This window comes from Ranitomeya variabilis, chromosome 1 (assembly GCF_051348905.1).
Source record: "Ranitomeya variabilis isolate aRanVar5 chromosome 1, aRanVar5.hap1, whole genome shotgun sequence".
Lineage (NCBI taxonomy): Eukaryota > Metazoa > Chordata > Amphibia > Anura > Dendrobatidae > Ranitomeya > Ranitomeya variabilis.
The window spans coordinates 65,236,817-65,245,992 of NC_135232.1; the positions used below are offsets into that span (position 1 = coordinate 65,236,817).

Sequence of the window (9,176 nt, forward strand, 5' to 3'; positions counted from 1 at the left end):
GGTATAAAATAAAATCATACTCCAACGATAGTTCCCTCTTGCTGACTCAGGCGTCCCTCTGATCTTGTAGACTTGTCCTGGTGTGTGCAGTCGCCACATCAATCACTGGCCTCCATTGTGAGGACTGCATGTTCAGTACTGCCAAGATCAGAGATTGGATGCAGCGGTCACGTGTGCTCATGACGCGCGCATCACAGCAGGACAAGTCAACAAGAAGATTAACGTGGTAAGGCTTATACCAGGTGTATACAAGTTTTCTTTTTTTAATTATTTTATTTTAAAGAGGTGGACAACTACTAACTGAAAAAACTTGCTAAAGGGAACCTGTCATGTAAAATAACGCTGTTAATCTGCAGATATGGGGTTAATATACAAGTTAATGTTTTGACACCACACGGCCCATACACTGACAGTCCCGCTGCCGGGAGGAAGTTAACTTTATTCCCCCCCAGCACTGTTCGGCTTTCAGCCATCGCTCAGTGTATAGAGCGGCAGCTATAACGGCACCCCAGCACTGTGATAGCCAGCCTTAATGTGAGCTTCTGACAATCAGTGCTAGGTGAAGATGGAAACTCCCTTGACTTGGTCTTCTCCTGGCTTTGCTCAGTGGATGATTTCACAAACTCCCCTCTCCCGCTCTCTGACCACAACCTTCTTTCATTCTCTATCAAGAACTGCCATCCCGCTCAGGTCACCCCCACTTTCCACACTTATAGAAACATACAGGCCATTAACACCCAGAAACTTATGAAGAACTTGCAGTCTTCATTGGCCCCAATCTCCTCTATCTCATGTCCTGATTCTGCTCTGAAGCATTACAATGAAACCCTGCAAAGAGCCCTGGATGAAGCTGCTCCTCCTATACATAGAGCAACTCGACACAGACGGCGACAACCGTGGCACACGCTGCAAACACGTTTCCTGCAGCGGTGCTCCAGGTGCGCCGAACGTCTGTGGAGAAAATCTAATCTACCCGAAGATTTCATCCATTATAAGTTCATGCTAAAAACATACAACTCTGCCCTTCACCTCTCCAAACAAACCTATTTCAACACCCTCATCACCTCACTGTCCAATAACCCTAAACGTCTCTTCGACACTTTCCAGTCCCTACTCAACCTAAGAGAGCAGGCCCCAACCACAGATCTCCGCGCTGACGATCTGGCCAATTACTTCAAAGAAAAAATTGACCACATTCGACAGGAAATCATCTCCCAATCTCTTCATACCAGGCACTGTCCTCCCTCCCCCACTGCATCTAGTTCACTCTCTGACTTTGAACCAGTTACAGAAGAAGAAGTAAGCAGGCTCCTTGCATCTTCTCGCCCGACCACTTGCACCAGTGACCCCATTCCGTCACATCTCCTCCAGTCCCTTTCCCCGGCTGTCACCTCTCACATAACAAAAATATTCAACCTTTCCCTCACTTCCGGTATTTTTCCCTCCTCATTTAAGCATGCCATCATACATCCATTACTTAAAAAACCCTCCCTCGACCAATACTGTGCCGCTAATTATAGACCTGTCTCTAATCTTCCCTTCATCTCTAAACTCCTGGAACGCCTGGCCAACTCCCGTCTTACCCGCTATCTCTCAGATAACTCTCTTCTCGACCCTCTTCAATCTGGCTTCCGCTCTTTACACTCTACTGAAACTGCCCTCACTAAAGTCTCTAATGACCTACTAACAGCTAAATCTAATGGTCACTACTCCATGCTAATTCTCTTGGATCTTTCCGCAGCATTCGACACTGTGGATCATCAGCTCCTCCTCACTATGCTCCGCTCCATCGGCATCAAGGACACCGTTCTCTCTTGGTTCTCCTCCTATCTCTCTGACCGATCCTTCACTGTATGTTTTGCTGGTTCCTCCTCCTCTCCCCTTACTGTTGGGGTTCCTCAAGGATCAGTCCTAGGCCCCCTCCTCTTCTCTTTGTATACTGCCCCTATTGGACAAACAATCAGTAGATTTGGTTTCCAGTACCATCTCTATGCTGACGACACCCAATTATACACCTCTTCTCCTGCTTTCACGCCGACCTTCTTAGAAAACACCAGTGATTGTCTTACCGCTGTCTCTAACATCATGTCCTCCATCTATCTGAAACTGAACCTGTCAAAAACTGAACTCCTCGTGTTCTCTCCCTCTACTAACCTACCTTTGCCTGACATTGCCATCTCCGTGTGCGGTTCCACCATTACTCCCAAGCAACATGCCCGCTGCCTTGGGGTCATCCTTGATTCCGAGCTTTCATTCACCCCCCACATCCGATCACTGGCTCGCTCTTCTTATCTGCATCTCAAAAATATTTCTAGAATTCGCCCGTTTCTTACTTTCGACTCTGCAAAAACTCTTACTGTCTCACTTATTCATTCTCGTCTGGACTATTGTAACTCTCTACTAATCGGCCTCCCTCTTACCAAACTCTCCCCGCTCCAATCTGTCCTGAATGCTGCAGCCAGGATCATATTCCTCACCAACCGTTACACCGATGCCTCTACCTTGTGCCAGTCATTACACTGGCTACCCATCCACTCCAGAATCCAGTACAAAACTACTACCCTCATCCACAAAGCACTCCATGGCTCAGCACCACCCTACATCTCCTCTCTGGTCTCAGTCTACCACCCTACCCGTGCCCTCCGCTCCGCTGATGACCTCAGGTTAGCATCCTCAATAATTAGAACCTCCCATTCCCGTCTCCAAGACTTTACACGTGCTGCGCCGATTCTTTGGAATGCACTACCTAGGTTAATACGATTAATCCCCAATCCCCACAGTTTTAAGCGTGCCCTAAAAACGCATTTGTTCAGACTGGCCTACCGCCTCAACGCATTAACCTAACTATCCCTGTGTGGCCTAAAGAAAAAAAAAAAAAAAAAAAAAACCCCCAAAAAAACCAAACCGGTTCCTCGCATCATGTTCTCATACACTTTATGCAGTCAATAGCCTCTGTGTCTGTACTGCTACATACTTAGGCTGTTACCTGGTTCATGCAGCTTTACATGAACACCCGAGCCTTACACTATGACTGGTCCAAATAACTAAAGCAATTGTTACCATCCACCTCTCGTGTCTCCCCTTTTCCTCATAGTTTGTAAGCTTGCGAGCAGGGCCCTCATTCCTCCTGGTATCTGTTTTGAACTGTGATTTCTGTTATGCTGTAATGTCTATTGTCTGTACAAGTCCCCTCTATAAGTTGTAAAGCGCTGCGGAATATGTTGGCGCTATATAAATAAAATTATTATTATTATTATTATTAGGTGAGCGCAGTAACAACCACCGCTCTATACACTGAGCAGTGACTGGAACTGTGGCAGCGCCACCTCTGTACCTGAAAGAGCGAGGCTGCATTGGGGGGGGTTTAAAGTTAATTTCCTCCCAGCAGTGGGCCTCTCAGTGCAGGCGCCATACCGTGTCACACCTCTACTAACCTACAGATTAACACATCTGCAGGTCAATAGCGTTATTTTACATGACGGGTTCCCTTTAAACAGCATATACGTATTTCCCGGGTCCACTGGCGCCTTTCTAGCGATGTTGGTCAGGTGAGTATATGCCGCTTTTATTTTACATGGGGCACTGTTTCATTTAACAAGAAGCTGTCCAAGCAGCGCACATCCATTACAGAGGTTATCCAAAAGATAGTAAGCTATCCCCCTTCTATAACTGAGTGCAGTGCTCCATTTCTGGCAGTCCTATAGACAATGAATGGAGCGGACGTCAAGCGTGCCCACCTACTCTCCATGCATAGCTCATCTCCTGGGTTCCAGGATTCAGTAGGTTACCCCCTCTTATTAATTGCCTATCTTGGGAACAACCCTTTAAAATATTTATCCAGCACCATCCAAAGCTGCTCACTTCACCTGCCGCCCTATTCTAGCTAACATGATTCCTGCGTGATTCCAGACAATCGTTCACGCATTTCGGGAGGTGTGCAGGTTGTAACGTGATTGGCATTACTCCCTCCTAAGACACAAGCGAGATGTTCTGGACGTCGCTGAATAAACTCTGTAACCCAGGGTATAAAGTTACAAGGGGCCACCCTCTGTGATGATCAGATGAAGTCTGTGTGAAATATAATTACTTCAGAGGCCTCTGTAAAAAGCCCTTACTGGGGCCATGTGGAATTAGAACATGGGCTCTTACGTGACCCGACCATTATACATAACCGAGAGTCCTCAATATCAGTGGTAACGAGAGTCCAATTAGTAAAGGGCCCCAATAATGGTTATACACAGATGCAGTTAAAAAGGGGCTCCATGTCTGCTCCTTGTAGGGTCTCCATGGGGGGGCAATTTACTGCAAAAATGTAAAATGAGTATTGACATGTGATTTGTTGTACATTTATTATGGTTAATAAAAATTTATATTTATCTGCTGAAAATAAAAATGGGGCTCCATATACAGTGGGTACGGAAAGTATTCAGACCCCTGTACATTTTTCACTCTTTGTTTCATTGCAGCCATTTGGAAATTCTAAAAAGTTCTTTTTTTCTCATTAATGTACACTCTGCACCCCATCTTTATTGAAAAAAAAAACAGAAATGTAGAAATGTTTGCAAATTTATTAAAAAAGAAAAACTGAAATATCCCATGTCCATAATTATTCAGACCCTTTGCACAGTATTGAGTAGAAGAACCTTTGGAGCTAGTACAGCCATGAGTCTTCTTGGGAATGATGCAACAAGTTTTTCACCCCTGGATTTGGGGATCCTCTGCCATTCTTCCTTGCAGATCCTCTCCAGTTCCGTCAGGTTGGATGGTGGACGTTGGTGGACAGCCATTTTCAGGTCTCTCCAGAGATGCTCAGTTGGGTTTAGGTCAGGGCTCTGGCTGGGCCAGTCAAGAATGGTCACAGAGTTGTACTGAAGCCACTCCTTTGTTATTTTAGCTGTGTGCTCAGGGTCATTGTCTTGTTGGAAGGTGAACCTTCGGCCAAGTCTGAGGTCCAGAGCACTCTGGAAGAGGTTTTCATCCAGGATTTCTCTGTACTTGGCCACGTTCATGTTTCCTTCAATGGCAACCAGTCGTCCTGTCCCTGCAGCTGAAAAACACCCCCATAGCATGATGCTGCCACCACCATGTTTCATTGTTGGGATTGTATTGGGCAGGTGTTGAGCAGTGCCTGGTTTTCTCCACACATACCGCTTAGAATTATCAACAAAAAGGTCTATCTCATCAGACCAGAGAATCTTCTTTCTCATAGTCTGGGAGCCCTTCATGTGTTTTTTTTTTAGCAAACTCTATGCAGGCTTTCATATGTCTTGCACTGAGTAGAGGCTTCTGTCGGGCCACTCTGCCATAAAGGCCCAACTGGTGGAGGGCTGCAGTGATAGTTGACTTTGTGGAACTTTCTCCCATCTCCCTACTGCATCTCTGGAGCTCAGCCACAGTGATCTTGGGGTTCTTCTTTACCTCTCTCACCAAGGCTTTTCTCCCACGATTGCTCAATTTGGCAGGACGGCCAGGTCTAGGAAGACTTCTGGTGGTCCCAAACTTCTTCCATTTAAGGATTATGGAGGCCACTGTGCTCTTAGGAACCTTGAGTACTGCAGAAACTCTGTTGTAACCTTGGCCAGATCTGTGCCTTGCCACAATTCTGTCTCTGAGCTCCTTGGCCAGGTCCTTTGACCTCATGATTCTCATTTGGTCTGACATGCACGGTGAGGTCATATATAGACAGGTGTGTGCCTTTCCAAATCAAGTGCTATCAGTTTAATTAAAACACAGCTGGACTCCAATGAAGGAGTAGAAACATCTCAAGGAGGATCACAAGGAAATGGGACAGTGTGTGACTTAAATATGAGTGTCTGAGCAAAGGGTCTGAATACTTATGACCATGTGATATTTCAGGTTTTTTTTAATTAAATTTTCAAAAATTTCTACATTTCTGTTTTTTCAGTCAAGATCGGGTGCAGAGTGTACATTAATGTGAAAAAAATGAACTTTTTTTAATTTACTAAATGGCTGCAATGAAACAAAGAGTGAAAAATTGAAAGAGGTCTGAATAATTTCTGTGCCCACTGTACCTGTGTGTGACATAATTGAAGAGCTCCTACTCGCTACACAACACTTATGGGGCTCCTATAAGCAAAAGACACCATTAAGGCTTCTTTCACACTTCTGTCGGTACGGGGCCGTCGCGACGTACCGACGGACGTGAAAATTTGGCACAACGTGGGCAGCGGATGCAGTTTTTCAACGCATCCGCTGCCCATTGTAAAGTCCCGGGGAGGAGGGGGCGGAGTTCCGGCCGCGCATGCGCGGTAGGAAATGCAGGATCCGACGTACGAAAAAACGTTCCCTTGAATGTTTTTTTCGATACGACGGTCCGCCAAAATATGACGCATCCAGTGCACGACGGACGCGACATATGGCCATACGTCACGATCCGTCGGCAATACAAGTCTATGGGCAAAAAACGCATCCTGCAGGCAACTTTGCATGATGCGGTTTTTTGCACAGAACGACGGAGGCCAAACGACGCAAGTGTGAAAGAGGCCTAAGCGGAGAATTACACCAGTGACTTAATATATAAAGCAGAGAAGTCCCTGGTGAAATTTACCAGGGACCACCCTAGTGACCTTGGATATGTGTCCCCTGCACAATTTCAGGGACTCCTGTATGGTGACTAAAGGTATGTGGCACCTGAAAAATCTCAGGTAAAATGCGGCCTCAGGTTAAACACGGCTCCCATGCAGTACCACTCTGCACCTTACCTTAGGTACAGTTTTGCCCCTGTGAAGTACCAGGGACTTCTATATAGTGAGTAGGGAGATGTGGTCCTTGCACAGTGTGTCAGCTACAATGCGGCTCCTGCTCAGTGACCTGGGGTACAATGTGGCCCCTTGTACGGAACCAGAGCCGCCTGAACGATGACCTGGGGTACAATGTGGCCCCCTGTATGGTACCAGAGCCCCCTGCGTAATGACCTGGGGTACAATGTGGCCCCCTGTACGGTAACGGGTCCCCTGCACGATGGCCTGTGGTACAATGTGGCCCCCTGCACAATGACCTGGGCTATAATGTGGCTCATTGTATGGTACCAGGGCCCCCTGCACGATGACCTGGGGTACAATGTGGTCTCCTGTACGATACCAGAGCCCCCTGCACGATGACCACCTGGTGTACAATGTGGCCCCCTGTACGGTAACAGGGCCCCCTGCACGATGACATGGTGTACAATGTGGCCCCTTGTACGGTACCAGGGCCCCTGTATGATTATCTGGGGTACAATGTGGCCCCCTGTACGGTACGAGGGCCCCCTGTGTGATGACCTGGGGTACAATGTGGCCCCCTGTGCGGTACCAGGACCCCTGTATGATTATCTGGGGTACAATGTAGCGCCCTGCACAATGACCTGGGGTACAATGTGGCCCCCTGTGCGGTACCAGGGCCCTGTGTGATGATCTGGGGTACAATGTGGCCCCCTGTGCGGTACCAGGGCCCTTTGTGCTGATCTGGGGTACAATGTGGCCCCCTGTGCGGTACCAGGGCCCTGTGTGATGATCTGGGGTACAATATGGCCCCCTGTGTGATGATCTGGGGTACAATATGGCCCCCTGTGTGATGATCTGGGGTACAATGTGGCCCCCTGTGTGATGATCTGGGGTACAATGTGGCCCCCTGTGCGATGATCTGTAGTACAATGTGGCCCCCTGTGTGATGATCTGGGGTACAATGTGGCCCCCTGTGCAGTATGAGCTCGCATCTCGGGTCCCCGTACCCAGTACAGGGGTGTTCTCCCCCGATCAGGGCCATGGAGCCGGCGGGCAGGACTGCGGCACAATGCGGGGGCTCCCCACCCTCCGGAGACCACACGGCGCCGGCCCGGCCTGCTCTCTTTGTCTAGTGACCGGAGAGGGAGGAGCCGCCGCCATCACTAGGCCGCAGACCACCCACCCCACTGAGGGCTTCACATACCTCGCCCCCCACCGGAAAAGCCCGGTATTACCGGGAGAATATCGGGAGAGCGCGGACTCGGTAAGCACGGTGCCCGGTGATCATATCACTAACAGCTGACCCCGTACACGACGTCCCCGGTTACTTGCCGTCCCCCTCCGTCGCCGCCGCCTCTTACCTGCAGCACAATGCGCCTCACAAAGCAGCAGCAGCAACGGGCGCCGTCACCTGACTCCTCCCCCAACGTCACCCGGCAGCGCCGACATCTTTCCCGGCCGTGACGTCATTCGCATGCGACAACCGCCCTATAGCCAGACAACGCTCCCGATCCCCGGGGTATTACTCACCGAGCCCGGGCCTCCGCGTCCTCACCCTCCCCTCACCAACAAGAAAACACGCGCTCCGCCCCTTTCTATCTGTACCTTCACTGAGCGCAAGGGGTGGGCGCGCCCTGATGACGTCAGCAATGCGCTGTGCTGGTTGCTAGGGGTGACCGTGCAGGGAGCCGGCCTGTGAGTGAGAAAGGCCGGGTGTCTGCCTCCTCCCTTTGTGTCCCTGCACAACACAATAATGTGCTCCTCCCCCTGCAGAGGAACTAGAGGTCCCAGCACTCCCTGCCTGCTGGCTGACTAGTCCAGTGTGCTGGCACTTACATCTCCACCAGACTGACTGTGGAAAGGGATTCTCTTATGTTAGGAGTATAAATAGTTGTGTAATTGTAAGATATAATATACGCACCGCTGCACTTGTGTGTTTTTCCTCTTTGTTTTAGCGGTTTTTGTTTTCACAGCATTCAGTAGTAAGAATGACCCTAAAGCCGTGTTCACACCAGTATTTGGTCAGGAGAGGAACAATCGGAGGAAAAGTGTAAGGCTGCCGTCACATTAGCAGTATTTGGTCAGGATTTTACCTCAGTATTTGTAGCCAAAACCAGGAGTGGGTGATAAATACAGAAGTGGTGACGTGTTTCTATTATACTTTTCCTCTATTTGTTCCACTCCTGGTTTTGGCTACAAATACTGATGTAAAATACTGTGTAAAATACTGACCAAATACTGCTAGTGTGACGGCAGCCTTATAGAAACACGTCACCTCTTCTGTATTTATCACCCACTAATGGTTTCGGCTTACAAATACTGAGGTAAAATACTGTACGTGTGAACACGACCTAAACTTGATTCTCCGGATCAGTACGATCACTGCGATACCAAACATGCAGATTTTTTATTTCAAGGGGTTGTCCACGCTTAGGGCTCGTGTGCAGTCACTCT

The 9,176-nt window shown here is 48.6% G+C and overlaps 1 protein-coding gene across 13 annotated transcripts in view; it reads right to left on the reverse strand.

Annotated features, from left to right (window-relative positions):
• The window catches only part of UBAP2 (ubiquitin associated protein 2), an 89,622-nt gene extending 81,274 nt beyond the window's left edge, over positions 1-8,348 (reverse strand). For 9 of the 13 annotated variants that reach the window (XM_077284307.1, XM_077284337.1, XM_077284390.1 and 6 more), the window contains exon 1: positions 8,084-8,210. The gene's annotated coding sequence lies outside the window, so the exon portion shown is untranslated. Of the gene's footprint in view, positions 1-8,083; positions 8,219-8,252 lie in introns of those variants that run through there. The other 4 variants (XM_077284381.1, XM_077284301.1, XM_077284363.1 and 1 more) reach the window with 3 other exon arrangements.
• Between the last annotated feature and the right edge of the window lie 828 nt (positions 8,349-9,176).